Source organism: Manis pentadactyla, chromosome 2, assembly GCF_030020395.1.
Source record: "Manis pentadactyla isolate mManPen7 chromosome 2, mManPen7.hap1, whole genome shotgun sequence".
Lineage (NCBI taxonomy): Eukaryota > Metazoa > Chordata > Mammalia > Pholidota > Manidae > Manis > Manis pentadactyla.
In genome coordinates, this window is record NC_080020.1 from 32,331,038 (window position 1) to 32,351,883 (window position 20,846).

The 20,846-nt window shown below is 43.5% G+C and overlaps 1 protein-coding gene across 1 annotated transcript in view; it reads left to right on the forward strand.

Annotated features, from left to right (window-relative positions):
- Window positions 1-633: 633 nt before the first annotated feature.
- CYFIP2 (cytoplasmic FMR1 interacting protein 2) overlaps window positions 634-20,846 on the forward strand; it is a 127,888-nt gene continuing 107,675 nt past the window's right edge. The window contains exon 1 of the mRNA XM_036913222.2: window positions 634-743. The gene's annotated coding sequence lies outside the window, so the exon portion shown is untranslated. The remainder of the gene's footprint in view (window positions 744-20,846) is intronic.

Consider the following 20,846-nt stretch of genomic DNA (forward strand, 5'->3'; position numbering starts at 1 on the left):
ATGAAGTTGAGGCAGGTCCCTGCTTAATGGCAGCTTCAGGGATTTGGTTCCAAGGAACTGACATGGAGTGCAACAAGGTGTCTTTGAGCAGAAGAGCAATAGCAGGGACCAGACTTAGTTGGTGGAAAGCCCCTTCCCCAACACTAGGTTTGTTTTCTGTATCACTTCATCCTGTTCTTTCCATCACAGAACTACTCTCAGCAGTAACTGGACCTTAGCTAGGTTAATTTATGCCGTCTCTTCCCCTAAATGATTACGCTCATGGCACGGTGCTCGGAACAAAATAGGTGCTCAATAAACATCAGGTAGACAAATGAACACTTGGAAATACTGCGAGATCAACCAGATGTGAACGGAGCACAAAGCTTCCGTCCTCCCAGCGCTGCAGGTGTGGTTCTCAGGCATGAGGCTGGGGGCAAGTTCTCCCTTCTCCATCCCCAGAGCAGGGGAGTTGGATGTCCTGGGGCGGGAGCCCGGGCTGCAGGTCGGGGAGGCGCCAGCAGCGTGGCGGGGCGCCCGGGGCGCCCCTCGCCGTAGCCATTTCCTGCTCTTTGTGTGACAGCCGCGGCAGCCGGGGGCCGGGCACCGGGGCCGGGGCGGAGCCGCGGCGGGGGGCGGGGCGGGGCCGGGGGCGGGGCCGGGCGCGGCGGCCGGCGGCGCGGGGGCCGCCAGAGCATCCTGCGCCCCGGCGCGGGGCCCAGCGGTATCCTCAGGCTGCTCCCCTGGACCTGCCGCCGACCCAGGTAAGCCGCGCTCGCAGGCCTTGGGGCCGGCGCGGGGACCGGGATGCCTCTGGAGACGGCGACGCGGCCGTGGGGGTGCGCGAGGGGCCGGCGCCCCTATTCCTAGCCCGCGGGGGACTCTCGGCGCGGTGTCCTGACTAGCGCGGCCTAGGGCCCCCTAATGCCCCTAAGGCCCCCGGAGGCTGGGCCGGAGGCCCCGCGCGGCCCCCGCCCGCTCCGGCCCACCCTGGTCCCCGCGGCGCGGACCCGCTGCGGGGAGGCGCCGACATTCAGCTGAGCTCCGGCCCCGCGGCCGCAGCAGCAGGTGCGCGGCCTGCGCCGAAGCCGCGGGCCGGAGAGGAAGCGGCGCTAACCCGGAGCATCAGAGACCTGCAGCGGCCGCAAGCCCGGAGGTGGCGTTATCCTGGCGCCCAGGTACTGCAGAGCGCCGGCCTCCGCCGCGGCCTCCATCTCCCCAAGGGCCGGCGAGAGCCGCGTGGGCCCGCCTAGCAGCAGCGTCGGACACCCAGAACCCTGCAGTGAACGTGAGATGGGTGGGGCGAGGGGCGAAGTGGCGATGCTTCGGGGTGGGGGCTCTAATGAGAGGGGAGGCGAGTCCGAGCAGCTTTGAAGCCTTCTGGCCTGCACTAGCGTCGCCCTGCCCCCGGCTGGTAGGAGGAGGGAGAGGGAGAGAAGGGGCTGAGTGGGCAGACTCCCGGGCAGAAGGTTGGGTTTTCTTGAGCTCAGAAGAATCAGGAAGGTGCCTACCTGCTTTTTGTGGCCTCTGCATTTCAGGACAGCCCTCCCCTCGATGGGGATACACCGCCTACGTAAAAAGAACAGGAAGGGGGTGCTCTCTGTTCAGGGTGGGGGTGGGGGCAGGAAGCAAGGTCCCACTGGATATGGCTCTCTTCCCACCTGATGTGAACCAGGTAGGGAAGGACGCTGGGGCTGCCCAAGTGCCCTCCCCAGACCAGAGGATCTGACTTTAACCTCTGCTTGCCTAGTTTCCTCAGCACAGCAGAAGCAGTCTCCAAGGGCTGATGGAGCCAGTCTTCAGGCCAGGCCACGAAGGTGGCACGGATCAGCTCCCTCGTGCTGTGCCCATGGCATGGGCAGGGAGGCTGGGCAATCCTTCTGGCCTGACGGGCAAATCAAGACAGTGCTGGTTTGCATGCTCCCCCCTTTCCGCCTCCTACCTGTGTCCTATTTAAGGCAGTGGATCTTACCTTATACTCTTGGGTACAGGCCTGTTGGAAGCCATGCTGGCAACTCTGAAGATCACATATATTGGAGGGCAAAAATCTAGGTCCATCTCCTGGGGCAGGATTGTGAAGGCCTTGAAGGCTATTTTCTCCACCTTATGCCTTTCTCTATGACTCTCCTGGACACCGCCCACCTCCTCTTCCCTGTAGAGCCCTGTGCTTCTCTCATTCTCCTGTGTCAAACATTGTTTTCAAGAAAAGAGCCAGCGAATGCATTTACCTTCAAGAACTAAATACAAAAGAATTTCTTACTTGATGCAGAGCAGGTGCTTTGGAAGTCATTTGACCAGAAGGGAAACAGAGGCTGTGAGACAATTTAATGGCGAACAAAATATTTGATAATGTCGGCATTTCAGGCAGTGGGCTGAAAGTGGGAGTGGAGAACTAGGTAGCAATTTTAGGGAACAGCTCGCGAAATGACAGTATCTAACAACTGTCAGCTCTGTTTGCCGTAAGGGCTAGCTTTGGCCCTGAGGGCAAAAAAAATTGTGTGTGTGTGTGTGCATGTAACTGGTCAGGGGTTACTGTCCCTAAAAGGCATTTGTGGAGCACCCTGTGTCCACTTGGGGGAGGTGAAACTTTTCCATAGACTTACTGGCACTGGCTGCCCTCTGCCAGGCACTTACTATGCCACCAGAAGAGTGTGCTGGTGCTTGCACAGCCAGTGCTTCTGGCTGGTTCTGTACCCTGAGCCCCTGGCTAGGGCATCAGCTCTCTGCTCACTAAGCTTCTTTATGATGTTTTCTGGTGAGTTCTGACCGATTCTATATGCACCCAAGCCTGCCTCGTAAGTCCCTGCTGGAAATGGAAAAGGAAAAACTTGCTTTAGGCTTTAGGCCAAGAGTAGGGTATACGACCCAGTATCAGAGGCTGACCTAAAGAAGGAAGCGGGGTATGGATTTTAAAACTAGGAAGGAGCCCCAGGAGAACACGACATGTCTCCTCTGGTAAATTGTGACCCCTCAGGCATTCAGTGGGCCTCCACTGCTGTCGCTGACCAGCAAGCCGAACTGGCAACAAGCTAATTAGCGTTGGGAGCCACACTCCTGCAAAACCGGGCCTCAGTCCCCATGTTTGAGGATCAGCCTCTGCCATCAAAGAGATTTCTTTTGGCTGCTTTTGGCCCCAGGGTTCCTCCAAGAGCTTCACAAAATGGCTTTTTGTAGCCTCCATGTGTCCGCCATAACAATGAGTCTGTTTCTTTACTGGCAAGTATTAATTATTCACTTTTCGTTAATGAAACCAGATATCAGTCACCTCCCTGTAGTCTTTATAAAAGGCCTTTGGTCTTGTTCTGAGGAGCAGAGCCATGTATAGGGTTCAGAGGATGAGCCCTACTTTAGTAGTGGAGGTGGGGCAAGGGAGGGGAACAGGCTGCTGGGCAGGGGCAGGGGAGGCCAGCACAGGTTGGGGAGGACCTGGTTCTTCATGGATGCACTTACTAAATGAGGGATACATGAAAGTGCTAAGTATAGTGTTTAGCTCATAGCAGGTACTATACTATTGTATGTGTATTGTTATAATGTGTTAATTACATAGTGATTAAGAATGTGGCTCATGTAGTCAACCTATAGCTCTTATCAACCCCTCTACTGCTAGAGCCTTCCTGGATTTTGTTTTTCGCAGGGGAAGTGGTCTCTATGACCAAGAAACCCAGCCCTAGCTTTACCTGCAAAAGGTAGCCAGAAGAAAGAGCAGTAAAATGAGGTATCAGTAAGGGCCTCAGGTAGGAAGTGCTGCTGAGTAGCTCACTGAAGTTGGGTAGAACTTGAGTAGGCAGAAAAGGGGGAGGGAATACACTGAGCAAAAACCCAGAGATGGGTCTTATATTTCAACACATAAACAGAGGTCAGGAAGGACCTCTTCCTCTGTGTGCATTCAGCGTTTTGCAACCAACCAAAAAAATGTCAAGGGCACACTTCACTTCCTGGGCAGACAGAGCAGTGCAGTGGACTTAGGACACAGGACATGTCCCTGACTTGCGGTGTGCCTTTAAATCAGACACTACCTTTCTGACTTGAAAAACTGGGCAAAGGAAAGCAGCTTGCCTAGCTTGTTACCTACCTGTCACTACAGGAGCCCATGGATGAGATAATGTCTGTAAATCCCAGTCTGAGAAGAAAAGGCCATGGAAACAAGAGAAGGAGGTTCCTGAATGTGTGGCTCTTTTGGATAGCTACCTTCCATTCTTAAAGGGACAATTTATTAATTACATATTGTGTGTCAATTTAAGAAGACAAATCTGTGGCCTCTCTGTACCGCCGAGCCAAGGGGAAACTGAAAGGCACTTTGTGATTCACAGATTCTGTAAGGCCCCTGGTTGTCCTTGTCTGTACAAAGACATTTCAGAATTCAGTCAGTGGGTGTGGGACGCCTCCCAAGACACAGAGTTTGGGTACTGACTGCCTAGCCATGGCCATTATGCCAAGGGCTGTGTGTGATATGTCTCAAAGCATGACCATTCAGGCCATACTTCTTGGGCCCTGGCAACAGAGGAGAAAATGATTTGGGTACAAATTCTCTAAAGAAATTATCTTGAGACGGCAGCACTTGGGGTTCAGGCAGAATTTCTTGGAGGGATCATTCTAACTGAGTGGCATTTTGATAGACTTAGAGTGCAAGGAGAGAGGAAAGTAAACATGACCTTCTGGAGAGATGCCTGAGAAAGACCCACTGATGACTTCATCAATAGGCCTTTTGATTTTGTGTTTACAGCATCATTAGGTCATCTTAGAGCAGTGGTTCTCGGACTTCAATCTCTTCATGGAACGGACGGATGTTTAGTATGTCCATGTTGTGTGGTCTCTATCTTCTAAATAAGGCAGGGAATGAGGTCCTCTGCAGCAAGTAAAGTTGGTGGACGGGCTAGGAAAGTTCAGGAGACTTCCGGAGGTTTGCAACAGCTGCCTCTGTGGGTGGAATAAGAAATCAGTTGGGGATGAATGAGAGGATTGTCCAACTTGACTGAAGGCCCAGCTGAGATCAAAGAGAATGCGTAGGGCTGATCCTCATAGAAAACACTCAATATCTCAGTGTTAAGGTTAGGGATGCCTGAGAATGAGTTTTGATTTGTGCTTTTAAAATGTGATTACTTTTAAGACCAATTTTAGCAAGATATGAATGATGAGAAAAAATTCTGAAGTAGGGATCAGCCATCAACCTGCAAGCATGGTATACCTTCATATGGGAAAGAGAAATGGGACCTGCTTCTTATGAGTTGAGGTGGAAACTGTCTGACAAAGGAATCTTCTAAATAAGTCTCCTCAGACTCATATAGCAGTAAGGCTGGTTTAGATATGGTGCCTTAGAAGACCATGATGTTGTAAATTTAAAAAAATGTATTTTTACCTAGAAGATAGGAACTTTGGCCATTGGCTCATGCACTTAGCAAATTGTTCATGAAGTGTCCCTTAAGCAAGTAATGCCAAGTATAGTCCCAGCTCTGTACTACTTTTTATGTGTCAACTCAAAACAAAGATGACTATTCCTGTCATTTTTGGTGATCCAAAGAATTGGTGAAATATTAAGTAGCTTATAATGTAGTAGGAATTATGGACCCCAGACTGGGAGTGCTAATAGAATCCAGAGAAAAGAAGCTTCTGGTGGCATTTGACTGGTCCAACCTTCATGGAGGAAGCCTCTCTTGAACTGGGCCATGACTATGGTCAAGGATAGGTTTTGAGAAGCGAACAGAACAGTTCACTAGGGAGTGCAGATGGTTTGAGCAAAGGCAGGAATGCCTGTGAGCAGGGTTGCAGCACCCTGAACAGCCTGGCCACAGTAATAGGTAGTGCATGTTGGGATCTTTCAGGAAGTCCATTGGGTGGAGTGTCCCATCCATAGTCATAGTCATTTGCTTTCCTATTGGAAGGGCCCTGAGAGAGATTCAAGTCAATGATCTTTTAACTAGCTGTTTTTGGTTTTGCTTTTTTTTTTTTTAGTACATATAATGGATAGTATTGACATGCTCAACACATCACACCCACAGGCAATCCCGTCACCAGCTCTGCCCCATTTGCTCCCCCCCAAGCAACATGCAATGATTCCATGGCAGGACTTGAACGCTTCCTCACACACAATAAATTCCTTATTTGCAAACCTCACTGCTTGAACCATCATTACTACATGTTGCCTGTAATAGTCTTCACAACAGAAGCTTTGATGTTGGGGTTGAGAGCCACTGCCCAGGTCAACCTCCCTATCTTACAGACCAGGAAATTGCTTTTTTAGAGTGAGTAAAAATGTGATGCTGGGGCATAAGTCATTCTGCAGACTGAACCATATTTAGGTTGCAATTTCACATCAGTGAAGCATTCTCTGTTCTGGTGGTCTGAAGTCTTGCCCTTTGTTTCCACAGCAGATGCAGTGGCTTCCCTTTGTGTGTGAGCAGGTGCCTCTGAGAGGCAGTTCCTCTCCCTAGATGTAAGTCATGATGGTGCCCCTCATGGGGCAGCCTGTCACAGGCCCCAGGGGAGTGAACTGGCAAGCCTGCCCCTCTCAAGAGAAGGGATCTGTCTGGTTGAGTTGTCAGCGGAAAGGCCCCCTCAACCCTGACAACACAGGAAGCAACTGAGTAAAACGGCTCTGCAGGGACAAGCTGCACCAGAGAAGGCCCACCAGGATCCTCTTTGCTGTAAGCAAAGAGGAGGATACACCCTCTCTACAGACGCAAGTCGAGGCTGACTTGGACTTCTTTGCTCTGACCACATGATCCCTGTGTGGAGAGAAGGTGCAGATGACTCGGCCTCTGGTCCCAGAAGACCCACAGTGAGGGACTTAACCACAGAGACTGCCTAGAGACAGTGCTTTGCCCTGGCCAGGTGTCTGAACTGCTAGCAAGGTGGCCTTGGGCTGTCTCTTGAAGTAAATTATAAAATTTTGATCAAAGCAATACATGCTTTAAAAAATCAAGTACTATTGAAAGCTCGTAAGGAAGAATATCCATGCAGTTCCCACATCCCTACAGAGGATGCTGCTTTTAACTCCTGGTTCCTTCCAGTAGTTGCCCCCATATCTCTATATGATATGCTTACACTGCTGTTTCTTGGTATATCTATTCTACACATTGTCTATTTACTTCCTGCTGTGACGGATGAAGATTCTGTTTTCTTAAAACATCCCCTCCCTCCCCCGCCCTCACCTCCCAATATAGTAAGAGCTCTGTTTTAACTTAAATCATGTTTAAAGCATCTACAGTATTAAGATGTATAAATGATGATCACAGAGAGCCAAGAAATACCGTTTGATTATATTTCCATTCCTACATGGTTTTTCATTTTATTACAGAATGAGAATTCTCTTTCTCTCTCTCCCTTCCTTCCTGTCTAATTTTCTTTTCCAGCTCTTTCGTATCTGTTATTGTATCCTCTCCTTTGTCTTCCCAGGTCAGTGTGTGCTAGCCCCAGCTCTGGCCCTAATTGGCCATGTGACCTTGCACAGTCCTCCTCTTATCTCGGCCTCAGTGTCCTCATAGTAGAGGGAGAGCTGAAGCAGGAGGAGGAGAACTCGACAGCTGTCTTGTTCTCATTCTAAACCTCAAAGCCCATCGCCCCACCTCAGTGGTTTCTGTCATCCGAGCAATCTCGCCTACAGGGTGGGGCAGCCCCAGGACCTGACAGTTGGCAGTACAGCAAAAACAGGCAGGGGTGAGGCCTGGTTTGGACCCTGCCCCATGGTGGTCCGGCCCACCCTGCATTTTAGAACTGCCCCAAAGGGTGGTGTGGGAGTGCCTGTTGCTCTCTTTTTCTCTCCCATCATCCCCTGTTGATTTTCATGCTACGTGGTCCCTGCTGGTAGGGGCAGCTTCATAGTCCCCAGCTCCCCAAGCTGCTGCCCCACCTCTCTTTGTACCACCCCTGCTTATGTTGCACCCAGAATTTCCCAAATGTAGTCATACAAATACTAACATTTTTAATAACAGCTCTATTGAGATATAGTTCACATCCAGTTCTCCTATTTAAAGCATACAATTCAGTAATTTTTAGTATGTTCACGAAATTGTGCAACCTTCATCACCTTCAATTTTAATAACATTTTCATCACCCCAGAAGGAACCCTTGTGCCTGTTAGCAGCAAAACCTATTTCCCCCACTCTCCACCCCAGCCTAGGGAACCACTAATCAATGTCTCTGTAGATTTGCCTATCCTGGACATTCCCTTAGCATATTGTGCTGCTTTCATCTGGCATAATATTTTTAAAGTTCATCCATGTTGTAGCATGCATCCACACTTCATTCCTTTCTGTGGCTGAATAATATTCTGTTGTATGGCCCTATCATATTTTATTTACCCATTCATCAGCTGATGGACATTAGAGTTCCTACTTTATAACTATTACAAATAATTGGTCTTTTATTTCATTGCTTATGCTTTGGTGTCATTACATATTCCAAAGTCACAAAGATTTACTCCTGTATTTTTTTCTAAGAGCTTTATATTTTAGCAGTTATATTTAGGTATTTGATCCATTTTGAGTTAGTTCATTATATGGTATGAAGTAGAGATCCAACTTTATGCTTTTGCATGTGGATATCCAGTTGTCCCAGGACCATTTGTTGAAAAGAGTATTCTTCCCCCATTTAACTGTCTTGGTACCCTTGTCAAGAATCAATTGACTATAAATATGGCAGTTTATTTCTTGCATCTCAGTTCTGTTGCATTGATCTGTATGCCTTATCTTTATGCCAACACCAGACTATTTGATTATTTTAGCTTTACAGTAAGTTTTAAAATTAGAAAGTGCATCTTATAGTTTTGTTCTTTTTCAGGATTGTTTTGGTTATGCTGGGTAGGTTCCTTGAATTTCCATATGAATTTTAGGATGAGCTTGTCAATTTCTGCAGCAGCCAGCTGGGATTTTGATAGCGATTGCCTTGGATTGGTATCAGTTTGAAAGTATTGCCATCTTAACAATTTTAAGTCTTCCAATTGATAAAAATGGGATATCTTTTCACTTACTTGAGACTTCTTTAAATTTTCAACAAAGTTTTATAGTTTTCAGAGGATACATTTTTCACTTCTTTTGCTACCTTTATTCTTAATTGTATTATTTTTGATGCTATTGTAAACAGAATTGTTTTCCTAATGTCATTTTGAGATAGTGCATTATGAATGTATAGAGATAAAGTTGATTTTTACATAGTCATCTTACCTTGTACAATCTTTCTGAACACGTTTATCCATTCCAATAATTTTTCAGTAGACTTTTAAAGGATTTTCTACATCCAAGATCATGGCATCTGTGAGCAGAGGTAGTTTTACTTCTTCCTTTCTAACATGGGTACCATTTATTTCATTGTCTTTCCTAATTATCCTGGATAGAACTTGCAGTAGAATGTTGAATGAAAGGGAGCAAGCAGACCTCTTTGTCTTCTTCCTATTCTAGGGGGAACACATCCAGTCCATCACCATTAAGTCTGATGTTGGCTGTGGCATTTTTTTATAGTTGCACTTAGTCACGTTGAGGGTTTCCTTCTATTCCTAGTTTGTTGAGTCTTCTTATTATGAAGGAGTGTGAGATTTTGATACATACTTTTTCTGCATGTGTTGAGATGATCCTGTGAGATTTATTTTTTGTTTATTTATTCCCTTGACACGGCTTATCACATTGATTTTCGGCTGTTAATGTTAAACCAGTCTCACATTCCTGGGATAACTCTAACTTACTCATGGTGTATAATCTTTTTTTTTATATTGCTGGATTTGGTTTTGTTGAGGAACTAACTTTGAGCAGTTTCTACTTACCAAGCTATTTAGATGGATTAACTCATTTAATTTTCAAAGCCTATGAAGTAGGAGCTATCAGAGGTGAGGAAGGTGATGCCTAGAAGCATCATGTCCCAAGGCCATGCAGCCGGGCGTTGGGAGACTCCAGCCCACCACCACACTGAACTGCCTCTCATGAACATGTCAGTGGTGGATGCGAGAGATTTTTTCAGATGACACCAGACCTGTTTTTATTTTTATAGTTTCCCTCTGTTTATGGCAAGTGATACTGGTTCTCTATTAGTGATTGTGATGTAAAACCTCCTTCCAAAATATATTTATAAGGTACAAACAAAAAGTCTATTTGAAAAAAGATTACATAAATAATTGTATAGGCAGTTTATGGATGTGACTGCATTTTCCATGTTGATTTAGACCGTCTGTGTTATTAATAGTGAAGGAGGAGTGGGAAAACAAGACATGAAGACACGGCCGACCGCAGGCCATCTCATTCCTCCTGGGTTGTCAGGGGCTTCAGGTGGGTTCATGCGTTCTTCCATCCTGTCCTTCCTCACTGCCTAATCTGTCCTCAGCCCTCTGCTGAGGCGCCCAAGTTTGAAATGATGGGTAAGAATTAGTCTCTGTCCTCCCGGAGCTTGTACATGCATGCATCTTGCTGCCCTAGGGAGGGCATGTGTTTTATTTCATGGGCAAACTCGGGCTGATTGTAGTGGCTGCCTGGAGTTCCATATCACTGGAAGGATTCTGAGGCTGCCTGTGGACTCACTGAGAAATAGAGACATTATCTACTAGAAATGTTTGCCCTGGCATGGGAAGAGGTAGCAGGACTTGGGAACCCTCTGAGGCAGAAAGGGTCAGAAGAGGGCTACTGCTAACACACGTAGGAATGGAATTGCAGGGTCATATGGTGACTGTGTGTTTTAAAATCTGAGGAACTGCCAACAGTTTCCCAAAGCTGCTGCACTATTTTACATCCTTACCAGCAATGAATGACGGTTCCGATTTCACATCCTCACCAACACTCCTAATAAGTCCTGGGAGTTCCAAGGAAGCAGCAGTCACGTCACAGAGGGGAGACACTTGAAGGATGAGTGAGATCAGGACATGCATTCACATAGCGATGGGGGAAAGAAATTTTATTTCACAGATACTTGCTTTCAAGATATTGAAGGTTTTCACTCTAAGTGCTCAAATATTAAATATTTGAACCATTTTGATAGAGTTCTTTCTAAAATAGAGATAGCTTCTTTGCTGTTTATATTCCTCTTCCTCCTTTTCCCCTACATAAAAACCTGGTATTTTGGATCCAGCAATGCCTTTCTTGATGTTTTGGGCTCCCTGGTCATCCATTCATTGAACAAATCTGTTTAGCTACAAATGTGTGCTTACCACTGTGCTAGGAGCTGGGTGTGGATTAGATGGAGTTCCTGCCCTTGGAACTTGTCATTTAGGGCAGGAGAGAAAACATGATGAGTTGTATAACACAGTATTATAGATGCCATGAAAGAAGGTGCTCACTGGGTTCCGTGAGTACCAGAGGAGAGGTGGGTTCAGGTGGTGGTGGGGTGTCAGAGAGGCCTCTTGAGGAGGTAACCAGCTCCCTAGGTCTCATCCAGCTGTGGGGTCATTCTGCAGCGTATTGAGTTCTGTTGTACACCATGATATTGTGATACCACTGCAGGCTATCAAAACGTGCAGAGTTCTTATTCCTGCACGCCGTGGCTCAGACCCCTATGCCTGCATGGGTCTTCTCTCCATCTTGTGCCGCTCTCAGCTTCAGGCCTGCTCCTAACCTGCAGTTTTATTTTATAGATCGGCATGGGTAAGGCCCTAAAGGTGATGCCAAGTGGCTACTGTAGGGTGTGAAGCCACAAGGTCTGACCACCGATAAGTGGAACATCTCTGTAAAACTCCTCACTCCCAGCTTGCTCAGTCCCAGCTATGGTTCCTTTCGGTGCAATTTATGGAAGTCCTGTGAGATGACACAAGTGACTGTGTGCCTGCTTCGCCCTCCTGCCTGTGCAGAAGCTGACTCTGATGTGTGAAAGGGTCTCAGCTGTAGGGGGAATACAACGACCTGTGGAGCCATGTGCTGTCACAGCAAACAATCTCTGAACACACCCAACTCACACCCATGATGGATAAGCAGGCTATCTCCAGATTCCTTCTTTGGCTTTTTCCTTGCTCAGTCAAATGCTACTCAAAAACATTTTTAAAGAGGGACAGTCGACACCTCCCTTTTATTGATTTTTTAAATATTTATATATTTATTTACATGTTTACTTACATTTTACATATATAAATATACATGTATATATATTTTTAGATTTATTTTTATTTCTTTCTTTTAGTGGCTTTCTAGCTGGAGAGATTTATAGACAGGGAAAATCTTTCCCAGCCCCTTGATATTCATGGCACCCAATGGTGACAGTTACCTAATCTTTCTAGCCTGGCAGAGTCTTGTTCTAATGGAGGAAGGGAAAGGCAGTCAGACTGGAGGGGGGGAGTGGGGAGTAAAATGCTTTGTACCTTTCCAAAAAGTACAAAAGTAGGTGTGGTCTAGAAGAAAGAGCAGAGAACTGGGAGTCAAGATATCCCCTTTCTGGTTTAGCTCAGCTGCTAGCCACCCATGTGACCTTAGATGAAAGTTTTCTCTTCTCAGTAACACCCTGTCCTCCTTAGAAAACAGCAAAAATAACACCTGCCCTCTTGAGCCTGCAGGATAGTTGTGATTGAGGAGAAAGATCAATATGAAAGATCTAAAGAGTTGAAATATTAGTATAATGATAATAATGCCTTCCTTTTCTGTAGGAGAATTGTTGCAATGTTTAATTCATCCATTCACTTCAAAAAGAGGCCACCTGACTTAACTAACATTCCCCTGGTGCTTGTTCTGTGCTTGCTACCTGCGTAAGCATTCTGTGTGCCATAGCATTGTATTAGCCCTTAGGATAAATCACTAAGGGAGGGACTATTATTCATTAATTGTTAATTGTCCTTTTGCAGTTAGGGAAACTGCAGCTCAGGGGGGTTAAGTAGCATGCAGGATGGTTATATAGCTAGTAAGTCGCAGATAATAGATTTGAACCCATAGCTCAAGCTTAACCACTATACTTAGCTTGGTATTCCACTTTAAGGAGAAATACCTTACTTTTTTTCATTTGCCTTCCAAAAAGTCAAACAGAAAATGACAGTGCAAATCTTTTGCTTATATAGTAGCAGGGTTTAGGGTGTGGGTGCATTCCCAAAGCCAAGCCCTCCCAGCACCCACCCTACATTGGTGGGACCCACCCGCTCTTGCTCGGATCTGTCAGTCATCTCAGCCAGTGGTCTCCTAAAACCCTTCTCAGAAGCAAATTGCCTGTGAGCCCAATGTTATTACTTCTCTGTGAAACCAGGCCACTAAGTTTGAGTTTTTTAGGAAGACACTGAGTTTAAATCTTCCATGAAAGCCCCACGCTGAGAGGTTGCAGTTGTTTCTGGTAAATTTTGCTCCCTGAACACTGGTAACTTTTAAATATTTTACTCATCTCTCTTCCAAAGCTTCAAAATGGCCACATGTTCATAGACTTAAAAGACATAAAGAATTATTCTCATTTGGGAGATTGCATAGCAGGCAGGATGCTTGGGCAGGAGAGGAAGTACTTATTTTCATCAAATACCTCTGTTAAAATTTCCAGAATGTTTTTTTCTTTCTGATTGATGTGGAGTTGGCAGTGATTTACAGCACTTGGGTTAAAAATGTCTGATCTCCTTCTCCTTTAGGCAGTGAATGATCTACAAAACACACACAGGTATCCATTAGAGAAGCTGTATTTACAAGGAGAAAAGAAAGGTTGCCTTAATGGAAATAAAGATTCCTAATTTATTGGCTTTGTAGGCTGTTCCTTTATTGATTCTCTCCAAGGAAAGTACAGGGGTTTTATTGTGTTAAAGGGAAAAACCATAGGGGTTATTCTGGTAAATGAGTTATTTTGAAGTCTGAAATTCAGAAGAAACTCAGGTTATAGAAGAAAGGAGAAGGCAAAGATCATGGCAAGTAGAACTCAGGAAAGATGAAGGAAGGAAGGTAGTTAAGAACTGGTAATGTCTACACTGAGCTGGGGGGTTTTATGGAAAATTTGAAACATATAATACTGGATAGAGAGAAATATAATACACTTCTATGTAAGCATCACACAGCATTAACATTTATTAACTCATGGCCAATTTTCTTTCATCTGTTACTCACTTTATCCCCATCTAGTATTTGGAAGCAAATCCCTGCATCATTTTATTCATATTTTAGTAGCTATTTCTAGAAGATAAGGACTCTTAAAACAAAACCTCAACATAATCATCATATCTAAAAAATAATATTTCCTTAGTATTCAAATATGCGGTTACTATTAAGTTTTCTAATTTTCACAAATATTGTCATTTTATTATGGTGGTTTGTTTGAAATAGGACCAGAATAAAGCTGACACATTGCCCTAGTCTGCGTGAAGTCTCTCATCATCTATAGCTTCCTCCTCTATCTTTTTTTCCTGATGCCATTTATTTGTTGAAGGTGTTGAGTCATTTGTCCAGCAGAGTTTCCCATAGATTGTATTTTACTAATTATATATCACTGTGGTGTACTTTACTGTTTTCTTCTGTCCTCTGTTTCCTGTGAATTGGTATCAAAGGCTTCATCCAATTCAAGTGTTTTACTTAGGGTCTGACATTCTTCAAAAGGTGATGGTGTGTTTTTCCATCAGGAGTTGTGTGATGTCCAACCGACTTTCTTTTAGTGATGTTAGCAGCAGTTGATCAGGGCCTACATCCATTTGTTCATTATCGGTTGGAAAATAGGGACATTTTAATTGTCAGTATTCCTGAAAAATAATTCTATGGAGAGAAACACCCTGTTCTTCTACCCAGTCTGGTTCCCCAGTGCACAGTAAAGGCAGGTTCAACTTTTGCTTCTTTTCTTTCATTTACTGATTTTCAACATAAAATTTGTATCCTCCAGCAGTAATAAAACCAAGTTTTTGTTGGGTGTCTTTATGATCTCATGGATTTAAACATATTTGATATTGCTTCAAGTCCATTAAGTTTTGCCATCAGCGTTCACATCGCCCCATCTTGGGCCAGTGGAAGCTGCCTCAGGTTGGCTCCTGGGTCCCTTGGCTATGACCCAGTCATAGGTAGATAGCTGCTTCCTTCCTAAACATGCTGTTCTAGACCATTCTAATACGTTTTCTGTTCCAAACCTGGGCTCAGCTCTTTCTTCAAGGAGCACTGACCCTTTCAGCAGAGTCCATGGTGTGTGCATACCTGGCCTGGGCACCAGCAGGCTTGCTGCCTATGGGCTGGTTATTGTTTCTTGATCTTTTCAGTTGACAGAGTTGAGAAATAAACACACATATACATACAAACACGTGTATGTGTGTATACATATATTTATCTTTTAAGTTAAAACACACTATGAGTTTCTACTGATATCTGAAATCCACATTCAGGATTAAGTTTTTATGTGGTCCTGTACCTCCTTTCTCCCATGTCAGGAATACCAGTTCTCATCACCAGGAATGAAAAGAATTAGAGCATTCCAAAATCACTAATTTTTTTTACCTTGCATCGCATTCAAACATTCTCACCACAACAGTGCACCAGTATAATTAGGAAAAAAGCTTGAGAGATTTTCTTGCAACTCTTTTTGTTGTTTTTAGAGTATGTCCCACCAGGCATGTAGGACCAGATTTCCAAATTTTAAAATCACTGGGACTAGGTTCCTTCTGTAGTTATACCAACAACTAATACACATATGCATTCATTTGTTTAATATTACTTATTGTTTAGGGAGTTGCTGTTTAAATTTAAATTTTATTTTATAATTATGTAAATTATGTGATTTCAAAGTTCAGGCTATACAACACAAGATATAGTCAAAGAATTCTGGCTTCTATCCCTACCCCCTTAACCATACTCCCTGCTTTTCCCCCTTCTCCATAGGTAGCCAATTTTTTAAATTATATGGCTAATCCTTCCATTATTTGTTTTTTAATATAAGAAGTGTGCATGTATGTGCATCACCCTTAGACAGATGAGAGCATACTATACACAGCATATGGAGATCACCCCATAGTTGCAAATGTAGAAAGATTCCTCATTGCTTTTTTTTTTTTTTTTAATAATTATTTTTTATTGAAGGGTAGTTGACACACAGTATTACATTACATGAGTTTCAAGTGTACAACACAGTGGTAGAACATTTATATACATAATTCTAGGTTCCAGCTATCACCCTACCAGGCTGTTACAATATCTTGACTATATTCCTTATGCTATATATTACATCCCGGTTACTAATTTATTTTACCATTGGAAGTCTGTCCTTTTTTTTTTTTTTTTTGTGAGGGCATCTCTCATATTTATTGATCAAATGGTTGTTAACGACAATAAAATTCTGTATAGGGGAGTCAATGCTCAATGCACAATCATTATTCCACCCCAAGCCTAATTTTTGTCAGTCTCCAATCTTCTGAGGCATAACAAACAAGTTTTTACATGTAGAACAAATTCTTACATAATGAATAAGTTACATAGTGAACAGTACAAGGGCAGTCATCACAGAAACTTTCGGTTTTGCTCATGCATTATGAACTCTAAACAGTCAGTTCAAATATGAATACTCATTTGGTTTTTATACTTGATTTATATGTGGATACCACATTTCTCTCTTTATTATTATTATTTTTAATAAAATGCTGAAGTGGTAGGTAGATACAAGATAAAGGTAGAAAACATAGTTTAGTGTTGTAAGAGAGCACATGTAGATGATCAGGTGTGTGCCTGTAGACTATGTGTTAATCCAAGCTAGACAAGGGCAATAAAACATCCACGTATGCAGAAGATTTCTCTCAGAACGGGGGGGTGAGGTTCTAAGCCTCACCTCTGTTGATCCCCAATTTCTCACCTGATGGCCCCCCTGCGACTGTGCCTGTCTTAGGTTGTTCCTCCCTTGAGGAATCTTACCCGTCTCTGGCTAACCAGTCATCTTCCGGGGCCATACAGGGAAATGTGAAGTTGGTAAGTGAGAGAGAAGCCTTATTGTTTGAAAAAGTTAGCTTTTTACTTCTTTGCATACTTATGCCCTGTGGCTTCTATGCCCAGCATTTGTCTTGAGGTATCTTTACCACTTGGAAGAATTATGATACTCGGTAAATTTGATATGAGGCACGAATTCTATTTAAGGGTTGTAATTAGGAAGGAAGAAGAAAAGCTATAGAAGTAGCAGGCGGAAGAAAACATGGGAAGATTGATTATTTCTTTGATATATCTTCTTGTAGAGTAACTTCAGCATGTATAGGTTTTAAGCTACTACTTAAATTGCACACACACATTAACATAATAGGAGTATAGTTACATAACCAAAGCATATCTGTAATTACCAGCCATCTGCAGTGAAACCAAGAAAACCAGTTAGGCACCTTAGGCATTTGTGAAAACTTATCTATGATATGGTGGATATTGTCCAAATGAACTTGAACAGTCTGAGAGAAATCAGACAAATTAAAACAACCCATTCCTGGGGACTGTTCACATGCCATATGTTCTTTTAACAATAAATAGTTTGTAGTTGTAAGACTTTGGAGCGCTACAATTTGCACTTCTCCAAATTCTTGGTTGAGTTCCAACAGTATAGATCCAGTCCAATTTTGTTGTTTTACTGTATGCACAGGCCAGCTTAGATATCTCCTTCCTCATTCCCATGGCAAGTCCAGGAACTGGTGGGATGAGTGCATCTACAGCTGTAGCAGTGCGTGGATCTTTGTTGGGGTTTTTTGATGATCATCTTCTGGCATGAGTCTTCCAGAGGGTGCAGATGTTGGAAGTTCTTTTTCATATCGTATCTTAGTTCATTTTCGGGGTAGCCCAATTAGGCTTTGATCCTCTGTATAAACACAAACAGACCCTTTGCCTACACTTTTATATGCCCTTTATACCCTTGTGTAGAACTCGTTGGAGGTTACCACACAGGAACTGCCCTTTTTTTTTTTTTTTTTTTTTTTGCTATCACTAATCTACACTTACATGACGAATATTATGTTTACTAGGCTCTCCCCTATACCAGGTCTCCCCTATAAACCCCTTTACAGTCACTGTCCATCAGCATAGCAAAATGTTGTAGAATCACTACTTGCCTTCTCTGTGTTGTACAGCCCTCCCTTTTCTCCTACCCCCCATGCATGTTAATCTTAATACCCCCCTACTTCTCCCCCCCTTATCCCTCCCTACCCACCCATCCTCCCCAGTCCCTTTCCCTTTGGTACCTGTTAGTCCATTCTTGAGTTCTGTGATTCTGCTGCTGTTTTGTTCCTTCAGTTTTTCCTTTGTTCTTATATTCCACAGATAAGTGAAATCATTTGGTATTTCTCTTTCTCCGCTTGGCTTGTTTCACTGAGCATAATACCCTCCAGCTCCATCCATGTTGCTGCAAATGATTGGATTTGCCCTTTTCTTATAGCTGAGTAGTATTCCATTGTGTATATGTACCACATCTTCTTTATCCATTCATCTATTGATGGACATTTAGGTTGCTTCCAATTCTTGGCTATTGTAAATAGTGCTGCAATAAACATAGGGGTGCATCTGTCTTTCTCAAACTTGATTGCTGCATTCTTAGGGTAAATTCCTAGGAGTGGAATTCCTGGGTCAAATGGTAAGTCTGTTTTGAGCATTTTGATGTACCTCCATACTGCTTTCCACAATGGTTGAACTAACTTACATTCCCACCAGCAGTGTAGGAGGGTTCCCCTTTCTCCACAGCCTCGCCAACATTTGTTGTTGTTTGTCTTTTGGATGGCAGCCATCCTTACTGGTGTGAGGTGATACCTCATTGTAGTTTTAATTTGCTTTTCTCTGATAATTAGCGATGTGGAGCATCTTTTCATGTGTCTGTTGGCCATCTGTATTTCTTTTTTGGAGAACTGTCTGTTCAGTTCCTCTGCCCATTTTTTAATTGGGTTATTTGTTTTTTGTTTGTTGAGGCGTGAGAGCTCCTTATATATTCTGGACGTCAAGCCTTTATCGGATGTGTCATTTTCAAATATATTCTCCCATACTGTAGGGATCCTTCTTGTTCTATTGATGGTGTCTTTTGCTGTACAGAAGCTTTTCAGCTTAATATAGTCCCACTTACTCATTTTTGCTGTTGTTTTCCTTGCCCGGGGAGATATGTTCAAGAAGAGGTCACTCATGTTTGTGTCTAAGAGGTTTTCGCCTATGTTTTCTTCCAGGAGTTTAATGGTTTCATGGCTTACATTCAGGTATTTGATCCATTTTGAGTTTACTTTTGTATATGGGGTTAGACGATGGTCCAGTTTCATTCTCCTACATGTAGCTGTCCAGTTTTGCCAGCACCACCTGTTGGAGAGACTGTCATTTCGCCATTGTATGTCCATGGCTCCTTTATCAAATATTAATTGACCATATATGTCTGGGTTAATGTCTGGATTCTCTAGTCTGTTCCATTGGTCTGTGGCTCTGTTCTTGTGCCAGTACCAAATTATCTTGATTACTATGGCTTTATAGTAGAGCTTGAAGTTGGGGAGTGAGATCCCCCCTACTTTATTCTTCTTTCTCAGGATTGCTTTGGCTATTCGGGGTCTTTGGTGTTTCCATATGAATTTTTGAATTATTTGTTCCAGTTCATTGAAGAATGTTGCTGGTAGTTTCATAGGGATTGCATCAAATCTGTATATTGCTTTGGGCAGGATGGCCATTTTAACGATATTAATTCTTCCTAGCCACGAGCATGGGATGAGTTTCCATCTGTTAGTGTCCCCTTTAATTTCTCTTAAGAGTGACTTGTAGTTTTCAGAGTATAAGTCTTTCACTTCTTTGGTTAGGTTTATTCCTAGGTATTTTATTTTTTTTGATGCAATTGTGAATGGAGTTGTTTTCCTGATTTCTCTCTCTGTTGGTTCATTGTTAGTATATAGGAAAGCCACAGATTTCTGTGTGTTGATTTTGTATCCTGCAACTTTGCTGTATTCCGATATCAGTTCTAGTAGTTTTGGGGTGGAGTCTTTAGGGTTTTTTATGTACAGTATCATGTCATCTGCAAATAGTGACAGTTTAACTTCTTCTTTACCAATCTGGATTCCTTGTATTTCTTTATTTTGTCTGATTGCCGTGGCTAGGACCTCCAGTACTATGTTAAATAACAGTGGAGAGAGTGGGCATCCCTGTCTAGTTCCCGATCTCAGAGGAAATGCTTTCAGCTTCTCGCTGTTCAATATAATGTTGGCTGTGGGTTTATCATAGATGGCCTTTATTATGTTGAGGTACTTGCCCTCTATTCCCATTTTGCTCAGAGTTTTTAACATGAATGGATGTTGAACTTTGTCAAATGCTTTTTCAGCATCTATGGAGATGATCATGTGGTTTTTGTCTTTCTTTTTGTTGATGTGGTGGATGATGTTGATGGACTTTCGAATGTTGTACCATCCTTGCATCCCTGGAATGAATCCCACTTGGTCATGGTGTATGATCCTTTTGATGTATTTTTGAATTCGGTTTGCTAATATTTTGTTGAGTATTTTTGCATCTACGTTCATCAGGGATATTGGTCTGTAGTTTTCTTTTTTGGTGGGGTCTTTGCCTGGTTTTGGTATTAGGGTGATGTTAGCTTCATAGAATGAGTTTGGGAGTATCCCCTCCTCCTCTATTTTTTGGAAGACTTTAAGGAGAATGGGTATTATGTCTTCCCTGTATGTCTGATAAAATTCCGAGGTAAATCCATCTGGCCCGGGGGTTTTGTTCTTTGGTAGTTTTTTGATTACCTCTTCAATTTCGTTGCTGGTAATTGGTCTGTTTAGATTTTCTGTTTCTTCCTGGGTCAATCTTGGAAGGTTATATTTTTCTAGGAAGTTGTCCATTTCTCCTAGGTTTCCCAGCTTGTTAGCATATAGGTTTTCATAGTATTCTCCAATAATTCTTTGCATTTCCGTGGGGTCCGTCGTGATTTTTCCTTTCTCGTTTCTGATACTGTTGATTTGTGTTGACTCTCTTTTCTTCTTAATAAGTCTGGCTAGAGGCTTATCTATTTTGTTTATTTTCTCGAAGAACCAGCTCTTGGTTTCATTGATTTTTGCTATTGTTTTA